Source organism: Natator depressus, chromosome 2, assembly GCF_965152275.1.
Source record: "Natator depressus isolate rNatDep1 chromosome 2, rNatDep2.hap1, whole genome shotgun sequence".
NCBI lineage: Eukaryota > Metazoa > Chordata > Testudines > Cheloniidae > Natator > Natator depressus.
This window is the reverse complement of record NC_134235.1, coordinates 48,737,132-48,754,655: the sequence shown is the minus strand read 5'-3', so window position 1 is coordinate 48,754,655 and position 17,524 is coordinate 48,737,132. Positions and strand designations below refer to the sequence as shown.

The 17,524-nt window shown below is 43.1% G+C and overlaps 1 protein-coding gene across 9 annotated transcripts in view; it reads left to right on the top strand.

The window, feature by feature from the left end:
* RALYL (RALY RNA binding protein like) overlaps nucleotides 1-17,524 on the top strand; it is a 581,991-nt gene that overhangs the window by 198,196 nt on the left and 366,271 nt on the right. The window contains exon 4 of one of the 9 annotated variants that reach the window (XM_074944172.1): nucleotides 12,786-12,901. The exons of 7 other annotated variants lie outside the window; for them this stretch is intronic. The gene's annotated coding sequence lies outside the window, so the exon portion shown is untranslated. Of the gene's footprint in view, nucleotides 1-12,785; nucleotides 12,902-14,563; nucleotides 14,658-17,524 lie in introns of those variants that run through there. One more of the 9 variants, XM_074944169.1, reaches the window with a different exon arrangement.

Sequence of the window (17,524 nt, the reverse complement as noted above, 5' to 3'; positions counted from 1 at the left end):
ATAATTTACTAATGCAACCTCTTATAGACAAGTGAAGTGTCATCTCATTAATTTGCTGAAGACTACATATTGGTACCCTTGCTGAGTGATGCTAAAGAAAATAATTGGAATTCCAAGTGAGACAGTGTTCAGTCACTAATGAGAATCCATTTAAACCAACTATTAAATCTAACCGCTTTGTAAAATCCATAGAGTGTGATTGATCAGCCAGGAAGATAAGTAGTAATGTCTTCAGAATCTCTAAATATATTTATTATTTGTTATAGTTTTACTTTAGCCCTTGAGACTCTAATCAATATCAGGGCCCCGTTGTGCTAGGTGCTGTATAAGCATAGAATGACACAATTCCTATGCCAAAGAATTTATAGTCTAAAGCCCTGATACTGCAGGTTGTACTGCATAGATACAGGAGCTTCTGGGGAGTAACTTGCAAGATGAGGACCTACCTTAAAACACGATGTAACTGGCATTACAGCAACAAGAGAAAGGAGGAGGTAGGGAGGAGGAGGAAAATGACAATAAGAACTCTTGTAATATAGACCAACTATATGCACAAAAGAGGGAAGGTCCTCTCATGGATCAGTAACTGGTTAAAAGATATGAAACAAAGGGAAGGAATAAATGGTCAGTTTTCACAGTGGAGAAAGGTAAATAGCCGGGTCCCCCAGGGATCTGTCCTGGGAGTGACAAAGGGATCTCACAAAACTGGGTGACTGGGCAGCAAAATGGCAGGTGAAATTCAGTGCTGATACCTGGTAATGTTTATTGTAAATCATAATCCCAACCACACATACAAAAAATGATGGGCTCTGAATTAGCTGTTACCACTCAAGAAAGAGATCTTAGAGTCATTGTGGACAGTTCTCTGAAAACATCTGTTCAATGTGCAGTGGCAGTCAGAAAAGCTAACAGTGTTAGGAACCGTTAGGAAAGTGATAGATGATAAGACAGAAAATATCATGACACCACTGTATAAATCCATGGTACGGCCACCCCTTGAATACTGCATTCAATTCTGGTCGCTCCATCTCAAAAAAGATATGTTAGAATTGGAAAAGGCACAGAGAAGGACAACGAAAACGATGAAGGGTATGGAACAGCTTTCGTATGTGGAGAGATTAAAAAGACTGGGATTGTTCAGCTAAAAAAAGACGACTAAAGGGAGGGAAAGGTAGAAGTCTATAAAGCTATGAATGATGTGGAGGAAGTGAATAGGGAAGTGTTATTTATAACACAAGAACTAGGGGTCACCTGATGAAATTGATAGGGAGCAGGTTTAAAAGAAATAAAAGGAACTACTTCACCCAACACACAGTCAACCTGTGGAATTCATTGTCAGGGGATGTTGTGAAGGCCAAAAGTATAACTGGGTTCAAAAAAGAATTAGATAAGTTCATGGAGGATAGGTACACTAATGGCTATTAGCCAGGTGGTTAGTGATGCATGCTGTGGGTTTCCCTAAGCCTCTGACTCTCAGCTGCTGGGCTTGTATGACAGGGAATGAATTACTTGATAATTGCCCTGTTTTGTTCATTCCTTCTGAAGCATCTGGCATTGGTCCCCGCCAGAAGACAGGATACTGGGACCAGTATGGCCATTCTTATGTTATGCTCACAGCTAGACAGTGTTGGGTCTCTTTTCTTTGACGTATAACCTACACATAAATGAAGAGACTATGAGTAGTCCCTGAAAAGTGATGAAACAGCATGGTCTCACATTTGAACTCTGTTCTTTACACTAATTGTCACTGGCTAGTTTGCTAATATGCCCAGAAAGAGACCACTATGAGCAGTTGAATATTATCTGAGAAATAAAGATGTGAAGCTTAAAGTCCATCTCACATTTTTTCATTTGAAAGTGATTAGACCAGGTATGTCAGTCAGTGTTATTTGGTCAACCATGCATGCTAATTTGGTGCTAAATTATGTTAATCTGTTTCTGAGACAATGGAACAAATTATGTTTCAAATCCTGACCCTTGCTCCTCCACAAAGCCAGGTAACTAATCTATGTGCTGGAATGTCTTCATTTCGCAGGGAGAATGTTTAGCAGATCTGCATACTTGCATTTTCCCCTGTCCCTTCCCCCACACCCTGCCAACTCCCTTGCAAATTTCTTTCCTGTCAGCATGCAACCAGTTTAACATTCCGTGGCATCTGCTCATGCAATTTCACACATCCTTTATTCTTTCCATAATGCCCATGTGGTCATGCTATATGTTATTTAGGCCTCTTTTTGGGAGAGACCATCCACATTGACAATCTTTGTACCACTGCTGTGTGGTGACATATTGCTGCAAGATACTGCTCCATCTCAGTAGTTTAGCATTAGCTCAACTCCCTATCCTTTTTTAAAAAGGAAAGAGGTCAGTGTCACTTAAAACTTTGTCCATAAAGGTAAACATTCAGAGCCCTGTTTGCAGCCACTGAGAATGGGATAGACTTTTCCCCTAACTAGATAAAGATGAATAATAAAAGGTATTACCTCATCCACCTTGTCATTCAGCATTAGTGACATTATAATGACTCAGTTTATTTATTATGAAATAAGAGCATAGGATTCTTTTTATACTGGATCATCACATTGCTCCCTCAAATGAGGAGTTCTGCTTTTGTCGATAGTCTTCCTGATCCTTTTAGGTGATCATTTTTTGGCCTGGAGCATCAGATTTGATTACTTATTGTATTTCATCACAAAAGTACAAAGGTATTCATGATACCTGGCCCTTTAAAAATATATATTTTGTTGAACTCCATGATAAAAATAAGGAATATAGAACAGAATGAAGAGTACGGTGGTCATCAGTAATCAGAAATCACAGCAATCTTTAAGAAAAGTGGTAGTGGAGAAAAGATTTGCTTTTATCACAAGCCTGTATTAAAACAGACCAGAATGGTGACCTGTGAAACCAATAACCCAAATCCTGGAAGCCAAGTTTTCAAAAGGTTTCAGAGTAGCAGCCGTGTTAGTCTGTATTCGCAAAAAGAAAAGGAGTACTTGTGGCACCTTAGAGACTAACCAATTTATTTGAGCATAAGCTTTCATGAGCTACAGCTCACTTCATCGGATGCATAATGAAGGGGGGGAGAAAGGGGTAGGAAAAAACAAGGGGAAATAGGTTACCTTGCATAATGACTTAGCCACTCCCAGTCTCTATTCAAGCCTAAATTAATTGTATCCAATTTGCAAATGAATTCCAATTCAGCAGTCTCTCTCTGGACTCTGGTTTTGAAGTTTTTCTGTTGTAATATCGCAACTTTCATGTCTGTAATCGCGTGACCAGAGAGATTGAAGTGTTCTCCGACTGGTTTATGAATGTTATAATTCTAGACATCTGATTTGTGTCCATTTATTCTTTTACGTAGAGACTGTCCAGTTTGACCAATGTACATGGCAGAGGGGCATTGCTGGCACATGATGGCATATATCACATTGGTGGATGTGCAGGTGAACGAGCCTCTGATAGTGTGGCTGATGTTATTAGGCCCTGTGATGGTGTCCCCTGAATAGATACGTGGGCACAGTTGGCAACGGGCTTTGTTGCAAGGATAGATTCCTGGGTTAGTGGTTCTGTTGTGTGGTATGTAGTTGCTGGTGAGTATTTGCTTCAGGTTGGGGGGCTGTCTGTAGGCAAGGACTGGCCTGTCTCCCAAGATTTGTGAGAGTGATGGGTCATCCTTCAGGATAGGTTGTAGATTCTTGATAATACATTGGAGAGGTTTTAGTTGGGGCTGAAGGTGACGGCTAGTGGCATTCTGTTATTTTCCTTGTTAGGCCTGTCCTGTAGTAGGTGACTTCTGGGTACTCTTCTGGCTCTGTCAATGTGTTTCTTCACTTCAGCAGGTGGGTATTGTAGTTGTAAGAATGCTTGATAGAGATCTTGTAGGTGTTTGTCTATGTCTGAGGGGTTGGAGCAAATGCGGTTGTATCGTAGAGCTTGGCTGTAGACAATGGACCGTGTGATGTGGTCTGGGTGAAAGCTGGAGGCATGTAGGTAGGAATAGCGGTCAGTAGGTTACCGGTATAGGGTGGTGTTTATGTGACCATCGCTTTCAAAAAGTTTTCAAAAGCGTGCCACACCCATTTTCAGTGGCAGCTGTTGGATGCTGAGCTCTTCAGAAGAATCTGACCCTGCGTTTTTATCTGAGTTGCACCTGAGCAACAAACAGTTTCGGTTTTGCACATTACTAAGAGCTCAGTGTAAATGGTGTAACTCCTCTACATCTAAAGGCTGTAGTGGGGAGGGATCTTAGAAATCTGCTTACCATGGAAAAACGCAGAATTTGCATGTTAACAGAGAATCTTTGGTTTTTACATTTTGCAAAAAAACAAGACCCCATACATATACAGTAGAACCCTGTTTATCCGAGCCTCCATTATCCGGCTCTTCTTATTAACCAAACTGGGAGTGGGCAGTGGGACCTCAGCCTGTCAGCCCCGAGTGGCAGGCCTTCCTACTGTGGCTAGGGAAACAGAAGTTCAAAATTAAATTTTAATTGCGGAAAAAAGTGGATTTTTATTTTTTATTTTTCACAGAGAATTTTGGGTTTTTATCACAGAAAACTAGGATTCCTGGTAGTGAGGTATAGCAGGCACAAATTTTCACAGTGTATATAATATCAAAAGTGTTAACAAAAGCATAAACTGTCTATAACATACAGCATATGTTAATGGCCAGAAATACAATAAAATTAATAAAAGGGCTACGTAATTTGATTATGCTGCAGTTTACATTTACACTGAAAGAAGACTGTTAAGAAGATGTCTGTTTAAAAGGGCCCAGGAGATCTGGGGAAACTTTGACAGGAGAAATCAGAAGTGTGCAGTCCAGTGAAGAATTAAACTACTGGGAGTAATAATATGGGCTGATGCACTCAATATAGCAGTAATGCCCTCCGAGAAGAATAGGAAATCATTCAGTTCCTCTAGGCTGCACGGAAGCTAAATACAGTATGACAAGAAATAGTAGCAGTACTCATTATGTTTGATTGCTAATTACCCCTTTGAATGATTCAGTTATGCTTGCTACTAGATAATTAGTTTAGTAATTTATGGCTGCAGCACAAACTAGTATTTTAATTTTCACTGCACAATCTTCACAACACCTACAGTTCAGATAATACCTCCCTTTTTTATTCAATTTTAAATTGCTTTTTTGATAGCCTATGGAAAAAACCAGCAATTCTTTCAATTTTCTATTGTGGCTTTAATGTTAAATCATGCACTTTTATGGAATTTTATTCAAACCTAAAGTATACAAAGGTAGCAAACGTCTTTATGTGCCACTTTTACTATGGTTACTTTAGAGAGTTGAGACCTGATCCTGCAAACCTTTACTCACATGAGTAATTTTACTCCAGTGAGTATTCACATTGCCTGTACTGAGACTAGTCACTTGAATAAAGTTAGTCATGTATGTGTTTCCAGATTGAACCATTGCAGCAAATTAATAGTTTGGTAGGGGGGGCAGGGTTTATTTGTATATTTGCATAGTTATTTCTCTGGTTTCAGAGTAGCAGCCGTGTTAGTCATAGTATCATAGAATCATAGCATCGTAGAATATCAGGGTTGGAAGGGACCTCAGGAGGTCATCTAGTCCAACCCCCTGCTCAAAGCAGGACCAATCCCCAATCAAATCATCCCAGCCAAGGCTTTGTCAAGCCTGACCTTAAAAACTTCCAAGGAAGGAGATTCTACCACCTCCCTAGGCAACGCATTCCAGTGTTTCACCACCCTCCTAGTGAGAAAGTTTTTCCTAATATCCAACCTAAACCTCCCCCACTGCAACTTGAGACCATTACTCCTTGTCCTGTCCTCTTCTACCACTGAGAATAGTCTAGAACCATCCTCTCTGGAACCACCTCTCAGGTAGTTGAAAGCAGCTATCAAATCCCCCCTCATTCTTCTCTTCTGCAGACTAAACAATCCCAGTTCCCTCAGCCTCTCCTCATAAGTCATGTGTTCCAGACCCCTAATCATTTTTGTTGCCCTTCGCTGGACTCTCTCCAATTTATCCACGTCCTTCTTGTAGTGTGGGGCCCAAAACTGGACACAGTACTCCAGATGAGGCCTCACCAATGTCGAATAGAGGGGAACGATCACATCCCTCGATCTGCTCGCTATGCCCCTACTTATACATCCCAAAATGCCATTGGCCTTCTTGGCAACAAGGGCACACTGCTGACTCATATCCAGCTTCTCGTCCACTGTAACCCCTAGGTCCTTTTCCGCAGAACTGCTGCCTAGCCATTCGGTCCCTAGTCTGTAGCTGTGCATTGGGTTCTTCCGTCCTAAGTGCAGGACCCTGCACTTATCCTTATTGAACCGCATCAGGTTTCTTTTGGCCCAATCCTCCAATTTGTCTAGGTCCCTCTGTATCCTATCCCTGCCCTCCAGCGTATCTACCACTCCTCCCAGTTTAGTATCATCCGCAAATTTGCTGAGAGTGCAATCCACACCATCCTCCAGATCATTTATGAAGATATTGAACAAAACCGGCCCCAGGACCGACCCCTAGGGCACTCCACTTGACACCGGCTGCCAACTAGACATGGAGCCATTGATCACTACCCATTGAGCCCGACAATCTAGCCAACTTTCTACCCACCTTATAGTGCATTCATCCAGCCCATACTTCTTTAACTTGCTGACAAGAATACTGTGGGAGACCGTGTCAAAAGCTTTGCTAAAGTCAAGAAACAATACATCCACTGCTTTCCCTTCATCCACAGAATCAGTAATCTCATCATAGAAGGCTATTAGATTAGTCAGGCATGACCTACCCTTGGTGAATCCATGCTGACTGTTCCTGATCACTTTCCTCTCGTGTAAGTGCTTCAGGATTGATTCCTTGAGGACCTGCTCCATGATTTTTCCGGGGACTGAGGTGAGACTGACTGGCCTGTAGTTCCCAGGATCCTCCTTCTTCCCTTTTTTAAAGATTGGCACTACATTAGCCTTTTTCCAGTCATCTGGGACTTCCCCCGTTCACCACGAGTTTTCAAAGATAATGGCCAATGGCTCTGCAATCACATCCGCCAATTCCTTTAGCACTCTCGTATGCAACTCATCCGGCCCCATGGACTTGTGCACGTCCAGCTTTTCTAAATAGTCCCTAACCACCTCTTTCTCCACAGAGGGCTGGCCATCTACTCCCCATGTTGCGATGCCCAGCGCAGCAGTCTGGGAGCTGTCCTTGTTAGTGAAGACAGAGGCAAAAAAAGCATTGAGCACATTAGCTTTTTCCACATCCTCTGTCACTAGGTTGCCTCCCTCATTCAGTAAGGGGCCCACACTTTCCTTGGCTTTCTTCTTGTTGCCAACATACCTGAAGAAACCCTTCTTGTTACTCTTGACATCTCTTGCTAGCTGCAGTTCAAGGTGCGATTTGGCCCTCCTGATTTCATTCCTACATGCCCGAGCAATATTTTTATACTCTTCCCTGGTCATATGTCCAACCTTCCACTTCTTGTAAGCTTCTTTTTTATGTTTAAGATCAGCAAGGATTTCACCGTTAAGCCAAGCTGGTCGCCTGCCATATTTACTATTCTTTCGACTCATCGGGATAGTTTGTCCCTGTAACCTCAACAGGGATTCCTTGAAATACGGCCAGCTCTCCTGGACTCCTTTCCCCTTCATGTTAGTCCCCCAGGGGATCCTACCCATCAGCTCCCTGAGGGAGTCGAAGTCTGCTTTCCTGAAGTCCAGGGTCCATATCCTGCTGCTTACCTTTCTTCCCTGCGTCAGGATCCTGAACTCAACCAACTCATGGTCACTGCCTCCCAGATTCCCGTCCACTTTTGCTTCCCTCACTAATTCTTCCCTGTTTGTGAGCAGCAGGTCAAGAAAAGCTCCCCCCCCAGTTGGCTTGTCTAGCACTTGCACCAGGAAATTGTCCCCTACGCTTTCCAAAAACTTCCTGGATTGTCTATGCACCGCTGTATTGCTCTCCCAGCAAATATCAGGAAAATTAAAGTCACCCATGAGAACCAGGGCGTGCGATCTAGTAGCTTCTGCGAGTTGCCGGAAGAAAGCCTCATCCACCTCATCCCCCTGGTCCGGTGGTCTATAGCAGACTCCCACCACTACATCACTCTTGTTGCTCACACTTCTAAACTTAATCTATAGACACTCAGGTTTTTCTGCAGTTTCGTACCGGAGCTCTGAGCAGTCATACTGCTCCCTTACATACAGTGCTACTCCACCACCTTTTCTGCCCTGCCTGTCGTTCCTGAACAGTTTATAACCATGCATGACAGTACTCCAGTCATGTGAGTTATCCCACCAAGTCTCTGTTATTCCAATCACGTCATAATTCCTTGACATCACCAGGACCTCCGGTTCTCCCTGCTTGTTTCCAAGGCTTTGTGCATTTGTATATAAGCACTTGAGATAACCGGCTGATCGCCCCTCCTTCTCAGTATGAGGCAGGAGCCCGCCCCTCACAGACGTTCCTGCCTGTGTTTCCTCCCGGTATCCCGCTTTCCCACTTACCTCAGGGCTTTGGTCTCCTTCCCCCAGTGAACCTAGTTTAAAGCCCTCCTCACTAGGTTAGCCAGCCTGCTCGCAAAGATGCTCTTCCCTCTCTTCGTAAGATGGAGCCCGTCTCTGCCCAGCACTCCTCCTTCATGGAACACCATCCCATGGTCAAAGAATCCAAAGCCTTCTCTCCGACACCACCTGCGTAGCCATTCGTTGACTTCCACGATCCGACGGTCCCTGCCCCGTCCTTTTCCTTCCACGGGGAGGATGGACGAGAACACCACTTGCGCCTCAAACTCCTTTATCCTTCTTCCCAGAGCCACGTAGTCCGCAGTGATCCGCTCGAGGTCATTCTTGGCAGTATCATTGGTGCCCACATGGAGAAGCAGGAAGGGGTAGCGATCCGAGGGCTTGATGAGTCTCGGCAGTCTCTCCGTCACATCACGAATCTTAGCCCCTGGCAAGCAGCAGACTTCTCGGTTTTCCAGGTCAGGGCGGCAGATAGATGACTCAGTCCCCCGGAGGAGAGAGTCTCCGACCACCACCACCCGCCTCCTTCTCTTGGGAGTGGTGGTCGTGGAACCCCCCATCTCAGGACGGTGCATCTCATGCCTTCCAACCAGCGGAGTCTCCTTCTGCTCCCTTCCCTCAGACGTATCATCTGGTCCACTCTCCGCATTAGTACCTGTGGAGAGAACATGAAAGCGGTTAGTTACCTGTGTCTGCGTTGCTGAAACCCGGACATCCCCCCTTCTTCTTCTGGAGGTCACATGTTGCCAAGCCTCTTCACTGTATTCGCAAAAAGAAAAAGAGTACTTGTGGCACCTTAGAGACTAACCAATTTATTTGAGCATAAGCTTTCGTGAGCTACAGCTCACTTCATCGGATGCATAAAAGTGGAAAATGCAGTGAGGATGTTTTTATACACACAGATCATGAAAAAATGGGTGTTTATCACTTCAGAAGTACTCACTGATACTACAATTCCATATGCAGAGATTGATCCTGCTCACATATAGGAGTCTTTAACGATGAACACAATATTGTGGGTACTTGCATGCCTTTTCGAAGGTACTGGTCAGTGGGATCCAGCACTTCTCTGGATCAGCCCTTTTATTTGTTAGAAAATCAGCTACCAGGCTGGAGTGAGCTAAGCGTTAGATAATTTTACAAGTTATTCAGAGATGTATATCCAGTAATTTGAGAGCCATATTCTTCTGTAATAAAGTTGCAGCCTGGTAATTTGGGCAATCTGAACAATGCATCTGCCTTGCCAATTTGGTATGATATTCTGAATTAGTGGTGAGTGAACCTCAAAGGAATTTAATATTTGGTTCTGTTTGTACAAGCATGAAAAAGTCCGGAGGTGTATTGAACCTTATCCAAACTAGCTAAATCTCCGGAGTGTGTACATGCACGCGATAGGGAAGAGAGAGGAAATATATAATGCATGGCAACACACTTACTAATATGGAGTCAGTACTGGAGGCTTCACCGCATTAAATGAATATGGCCAGTACTTAGGTGGTTGTCCACCATGGAGATGGGTGCAATATAAGAACCTACACAGGATGTACTGTGAGATTTAATCACCAATGTTTGTAAAGTGTTTGAAGATAATTGGATTGAAAGCACTGTATAGCACACAGAAGTATCATGACAGCTATTATTTCAAGTGGATAGTCTTACAAGCTATAGAATAGTTTGAAGTAATCTGTGTAATTAAACTATTGTAACCCTTCTGCAAGGTGGTGACGACAGCAACAAGGGCCAGGTTCCATAGCAAGGGGTTCTTCTTAACATTACAAAACTGAACCAGCTCGGGCCCTCACCCAGACATCCACACATATGAGTAAATTTGCCAAAATGAAAACTTTCCTAGACGGATTTACCAATACATTTTTCTATTACATGTAAATGTGGTTTCAGAGTAACAGCCGTGTTAGTCTGTATTCGCAAAAAGAAAAGGAGTACTTGTGGCACCTTAGAGACTAACCAATAAATTGGTTAGTCTCTAAGGTGCCACAAGTACTCCTTTTCTTTTTATGTAAATGTGGATTTTCTTCAGTCCCATGTGTTTTAACACATACCTGTCCCTCTGAGTCAGTATGAGAAATGACCTTCACTTCAGTCTCCAGTTCTTCATTTACCTGCATCCTGTGATGGCATGGGGTAAGTGGAAAGGTTAGATCCATACCTTCCCTTTCAAAAGGGAAAAGGAAAAAGTGAGTGGGAAACCTAACTTCTGTTTTGCACACCTTAGCTTTTCACCCCCACTTTCTCCACTGCCTCAGCTTTTCTTAGAGCAAATTGTTAAATCATGAGAAGAATGTGAGATAAACGAATTCACCCCACATTATTTCAAGCTTCCTCCTCTGCTGTTTTCCCTTTTTGTGTGTCTCTCTCCTTTTTTATCTCTTCTACAATGGCAAGGTCACTCATCCCTGCACAATATTTGGGCCTTGTCAGGCTGAGAATTCTGAAAAAAAAACCCCAATAGTGAAAACAGATGTTCAAGAATTGAGCAGTGCGGATTGCAAGGAACACTGATAAGCGACAAGTTTCAGAGTAGCAGCCGTGTTAGTCTGTATCTGCAAAAAGAACAGGAGAACTTGTGGCACCTTAGAGACTAACAAATTTATTAGAGCATAAGCTTTCGTGAGCTACAGCTCACTTCATCGGATGCATAGAATGGAACATATACATACATATATATATATATATATATATATACAGATATGTTAGAAGTTACCATACAAACTGTGAGAGGCTAATTAGTTACGATAAGCTATTATCAGCAGGAGAAAAAAACTTTTGTAGTGATAATCAAGATGTCCCATTTAGACAGTTGACAAGAAGGTGTGAGGATACTTAAGGAAATAGAGTCAATATGTGTAATGACCCAGCCACTCCCAGTCTCTATTCAAACCCAGGTTAATGGTATCTAGTTTGCATATTAATTCAAGCTCAGCAGTTTCTCCTTGCAGTCTGTTTTTGAAGCTTTTCTGTTGCAAAATTGCCACCCTTAGATCTTTTACTGAGTGGCCACAGAGGCTGAAGTGTTCTCCTACTGGTTTTTGAATGTTATGATTCCTTTTGTCAGATTTGTGTCCATTTATTCTTTTGCATAGACACTGTCCGGTTTGGCCAATGTACATGGCAGAGGGGCATTCATGGCACATGATGGCATATATCACATTGGTAAATGTGCAGGTGAATGAGCCCCTGATGGCGTGGCTAATGTGCTTAGGTCCTTTGATGGTGTCACTTGAATAAATATGAAGCAAATACTCACCAGCAACCACACACCACACAACAAAAACACTAACCCAGGAACCTATCCTTGCAACAAAGCCCGATATATATAGATATATATATATAGATATATAGATATATATATATCTGACTATATGTTCCATTCTATGCATCCGATGAAGTGAGCTGTAGCTCACGAAAGCTTATGCTCTAATAAATTTGTTAGTCTCTAAGGTGCCACAAGTCCTCCTGTTCTTGATAAGAGACAAAACACTTTCAGACCTTGGGTGACTTATGTAAATGAACAAGTAGCTGTGAGTCTGTAGGAAAATGGTATTCTCTTGTACTCATATTTACAATTTATCACCCCAAAAGACCCATTTTAAAAGCCTAAGACACTGAAAGCATGAAACAATTTTTGCTTAAAAATACATTGTTTATTTCTTTGGCTATCTTCTATAGCATTTAGCATTTCAGATTTTATAGTCCAACGAAAAAAGAGGTCTGCACTGAACATTGGATTATGACAATTACTTTGCAGAAGTAATTATGTAATTTTCTTGTTCGGGGACAGCAACAGAGATGCTTGGAATATCAAAGTAAGAACAAGAGCTCTCAAAATCTTCGCATTACCATTCCTACCACATTAACGCTGTTGCTTACAAATCAGTTGGGACTAGCAGGCAAATATTTAGATTATCAAAATGAGTTTTTCCTTATGGGCAACAGTGCAGATTGTTTGGAGGTACTGTATTATTGTGAAAAATATTTGGTATTATGAGGTTATCAAGCTTGCTTTATTCTTGTTGTTTTGTTTTCACTGCAATCCAATAACATAATGTCCATGATTTGTGCTTGCAGCAAGCTGTACTGTCCTCTTACCCAATATTTACTAACCCTGGATCAATGTTCTAAAGGGCAAACCTGACAGTGTTATTTCTGTGAACATCACGCTTGTGTTTATTACAGAATGAAACTATGCCCTTTATAGCCAACAGTCTTGCTTGAAATATGTGTTCTCTGACCCATTTAATAAATGTTTCCCTACAGGTTGGACGCAGTGACACTTCTCCTTTACTACATAGACACGCAAAAACACACTGGTCCCCATAAGACAGGATAGCGAAGCATCATCTCGACCTTTCCAACTTTGTTCAGAGTGACAGGTTTGGGTGTTTTTTACCTGCTAACTGGATTGCTGGCAGAGGTTTATATTTCTGAACCTGTAACCACCCAGCTGGCCATTCCCCCTCCCCCCGTTAATATGAGTTTTGCTACTAGCAATGAATACTATTAAAGAATAAACATACACAATACACAAGTGGCCCAGATTCTCTCCTATATTTGGGCTGCTCTGCACTGTGCTGCCAGAACAAAAAACAATCCCAAAGCTAGTGTATCCAGCCACAGAAGAATCACTCCAGAGCAGGGGATCTTCCAGGGCCCCAAAGATGGCATAGTAGCATGCTTGCTAGCCCCCACTCCCTGTTCATGTTGTAGGGGGACATGGTCTGGGAAAAGTGTGTATGCTTGTGTTTTCCTTGTGCCCTTGCAATCCTCAGGTGCTGTAACAATCACTTAGGGACCATTTGCATTTTGTGGGACTTGCAGCCTTCTGGATGCTCTAAATTCTACTAGGGGACCAGACTAGTGCACAACAAGCCCAAGGTAGGGGAATGTTAGGAGTGTTTGTAAAGCCACCTTCATGATCCTTGGCTGTATCCAAAGATCTGGCCAGTGTGTTTTCAGTACTACTCCTGGGGGAATTCATGCCCCCCTGCAGTTTTTTTCTCTGCAGAATATAGATTCTTCTGGCAAGGCACTGCAGTTACATCTTTTGCCCACCAGGGGCAGCTGTGGCACCAGAAGAAAGGCCAGCCAGTGGGCAGAGAGAGATTGGGAGACTGCATTCCTCACAGTGGGGACAGGTGAGGAGGTATGGGATGGACAGAGCCGTGCATATGTGGCTGCTGGGGGGTCACAGACTGGGATTTAAAAGGGCTAGTGAGCGGACTGACTGCGACAGGGCTCAGGAGCTAGGGGGATGACAGCATCGAGCCAAGGGCTGAATGGGAGTGGCGCTGCAGGCCACGGGGAGACTGCAGGGCCACATGGGGATGGGTGCAGCGGGTGCAGGGCCACATGGGGACAGGGGAAGATGTGCCTGACTGATTGGGAGAGGCTAGGGGTCAGCCAGGGTCTGCATGGGGGAGGCTCCCCAACTCTCTAACAATCCACTACCCACCCACATCCAACAACCCTCCAGGTTCACTCCCAGGCTCCTTCCCTCTCCCTCAGCTCCTTAGTTCTCCCTGACTCCCTCAAGCCTTTGCACTGCTTCTGAGGGGTGCAGGAAATATGTTTCTGTAGTGTAGTTTAAATGAATTACTCAAAGTTCTGTATTAATATGCTTAGTAAGGAATCTATTTATCAAAAAAAATTTCCTGAATCTTGTTTGTTGTCTGTATTGTTCCAGACATACTTGCTGACAGATATTTTGAAATAAATTACCAAAATATTTGCAACTGGTATAATTATATTGTGTTATTATTTTGAAAAATAAAATATGCAACATTTTGCAGAATTTTAAAATACTATATGCAGAATTTTAATGTGGTGGTGCAGAATTCTCCAAGGAGTATAGAGTACCATGCTGAATAATAAAAATACTGAATCAACCAATATAAAATGTCCATCGTTTGTGGACATTCACAAATTCTTGGTGAGCCATCTGAAAGTGTTGCCACTTATGGTAAACATTTTGTTGACCTGAATCTCTGGGATCTTTCTGCAGCTGAACAGTCTGTGTTCTCCTGAAAATTCTCCTGTGAAAAATCTTGAAAGTCACATTTATTTGGCACAAGATTTTGTGTCTGAAAATTTGTACCAGAAGTTCATTTCTTTTTCTTCTGATTACAAAAGGTAAGGTCATCCAGCCATGGAATTAAAATGATAACATATTACAAATAGCAATGGTAGCAGTTCTCAAGTAACCTATCAGCTGACAATTGTTAAACTATTGAAAAAATGAAACAGGAATAATTAGCAAAAATCAAAGTCTCTTCATGGGCAATTCAAGAACATTAAAAGAGCTAAAATCAGTGGTGGTCAACTTGTGACCTGCAGGCCTCATGCAGCTTGTCAGGGTAATCTGCTGGCAGGCCGCCAGACAGTTTGTTTACATTTGCACAGTCACCTGCGGCTCCCAGTGGCCAATTCCCGGCCAATGGGAGCTGCGGAAAGTGGCGGTCAGCACGTCCCAGCAGCCTGCGCTGCTTCCCGCAGTTCCCATTGGCCAGGAACGGCAAACCACGGCCACTGGGAGCTGTGGGCAGCTGTGCAAATGAAAACAAACTTTCCAGCGGCCTACCAGCATATTACCCTGACGGGCCGCAGGTTGCCCACCACTGGCTAAAATTGTCATATAAATTACTCTGAAAATCTAACGATTACCCAGATTTGTAATAGGACTTTCTCTACTAATAGTTCTGAAAGTGTACAAATCTAATATGTCCAGCTGTTTCCTGAAAGGAACACTGAGAATGACCTCACTGCTCCTTTAAGCGTGTGTGTGTGTGTTCAAAAGGGGGAGTGGGTCAGTGTGGTGACTCTGACTCATCCCCAGAGACTGGAAGGGCTGGGAAGCTGAAAAGGGCGATGCCTGGAGGGAGGAGCCCATTTTCCACAAACCAGGCAGAGCAGCACCCATCCTCCCTCCCCTTGAGATGGCAAAATACCAAGTTTGATTAGGACCTGCTGTGGGCATCGCACTAGCTGCTCCTTTCTAGGGGAGATGGAAAGGAATTTTTTCATCACCACCAGAATAGCCTTGGTGCGGGGAGTGGGGAGGGGGGTGTGCGCCTTCCCCACAGTGGGTTCAGGGAGGGCTTTGTTATGGTGAGTAGGAAAAGAAGTTAGACTATGATGTCGCAATTCATTATGCAAGTGTGGGGCAGATGTCCAGTGCAGGTACTCCTTAGGGAAGGGATAGAGCAGGGCTGGGGAACCTACGGCCCGTGGGCCGGATTCAGACCGTTGCTTAATTTCATTAAGGCCTCGGCAAGTTTCAGCACCCCCGGCAGGGCTGGAGCCATGAGCGTCGGCTTGCCCCACCACGTGGGGAAGCCATGAGTCATGGCACACCACCACCACCACCCCCCCCCGCAAGGCTAGAGCCATGAGCATTGGCTCGCCCCACTGCAGGGGGAAGCCCCAAGCCTCCGTGCCCAGCCCAGGCAGGCGAGTTGAACATTTTATATTTCTCTCTAAAAAATAACCACCCTAAATTAAGTTGCTTTTTACTTGTGTGTGGCCCGCGATTGATTTTTTCTGTGGGTCAGTGGCCCGTGATAGAAAAAAGGCTCCCCACCCCTAGGATACAGTGACCAGATAAATAACTTGGTAAAAGATTTAAAAAGGAGGTGTTTCTTAAAGGAGTGGAATAGGGTGGAGTTCAGGGCTACTGTGACTGATGCAGCAGGGAGCCAATCCCTGCCTTCTTATAGTCCACCTTAACTCTCGTTCAAGGGAGGAGAAGTAAGGACCCAGCAATGGGGTTAGTTAGGGGACCTGCATGGAAGAAGAGGGGCATTGGTGGAAGCTCCTCGGGTAGATATTTACTGAACATGGAATTACATGCACTGTACACTTTTATCTGCCGGGTAGTCCCAGACATCTAATTATAAAGTTGTGGCCTGATTAAAACCCTGTCAAGTGTCTCCTGTTCTCCTTTCAGTATAGCCAGACAATGTGTTTTTTTCTCCTTTGTAAACTTAAGTTTTGATCACCGTCACTTACGCGAACCTTCTCACAGCTAGAAAGTGAAATTTATTTCATTTCCCTTGTTCTCTATTCCCTCCTATGCACACTGTTTGTTAATTGAGAATTGCAGATGAGCATAGGAGTGTGGCATTACTTTTCTTATGAAAAAACACACACACAGTTGCCAAAAAAAAATAACATTGAAGCATTTGTTTTGGAAAAAACAAACACGGATTCTAAAATGACAATATGAACTTTGCAAACATATAAAGAAAAAGTAGGTCAAAATGTAGGCCTACTAACTTTTAAGCCTCCAGTCTATAATGTATTAGTATAGATAAGTGTGTTTTGAGGTCTTTTTGTTACTTTCTATTTTTCATAAAGCCACAATGCCCTAAACTGGTGCCTGCGCATAATATACAAATTTCACTAATGAAATAGCATGAACTGGAGTACAGAATAATGGAGTACACATAGATTTAAAAAATCACTTTATTTTTTACCTGTTGTTGGTTTGTTTAGGGTAGGAGATGGAATAAAACATTTTGTTTTTTAAGGAAGCCAAATTGGGTGAATATAGTGTTGCATTTTTAGACTGGGTTCTTACCATGTGGGAAAAAGGACAGCCAGAAAAATATTGAAAGGTTTAATATAGATTGTCCTGATAAGTTAGCTTGTCCATGCTGAATAAATATGTTGAAAATGTTTTAAACGGTTATCTTGGAGAAATACTTTACCCAGACCTGATTATTCTTAATTGTGATGCAGAGACTCATACCCAGAGCTAGGAACATGCTGACCTCTCTTCACCTAATCACCATAGCAGCTAAGTGCTGTGGGAGACTGCAAAACCAGAAAATAGACTGTGTTCCAGTCTTTAAAGCAGACAATTTAAGATGTATATATGGCAAGGTAAATATGCTACAGTCTGTAAAGGGTTAATAGGTCCTGCTTGGTCATGGGGCTGCTCAGGTCCAAGTATAAAAGGAAGGGGAAGCTGGATCAAAGGGGAAAAGTATGTTCTCTTC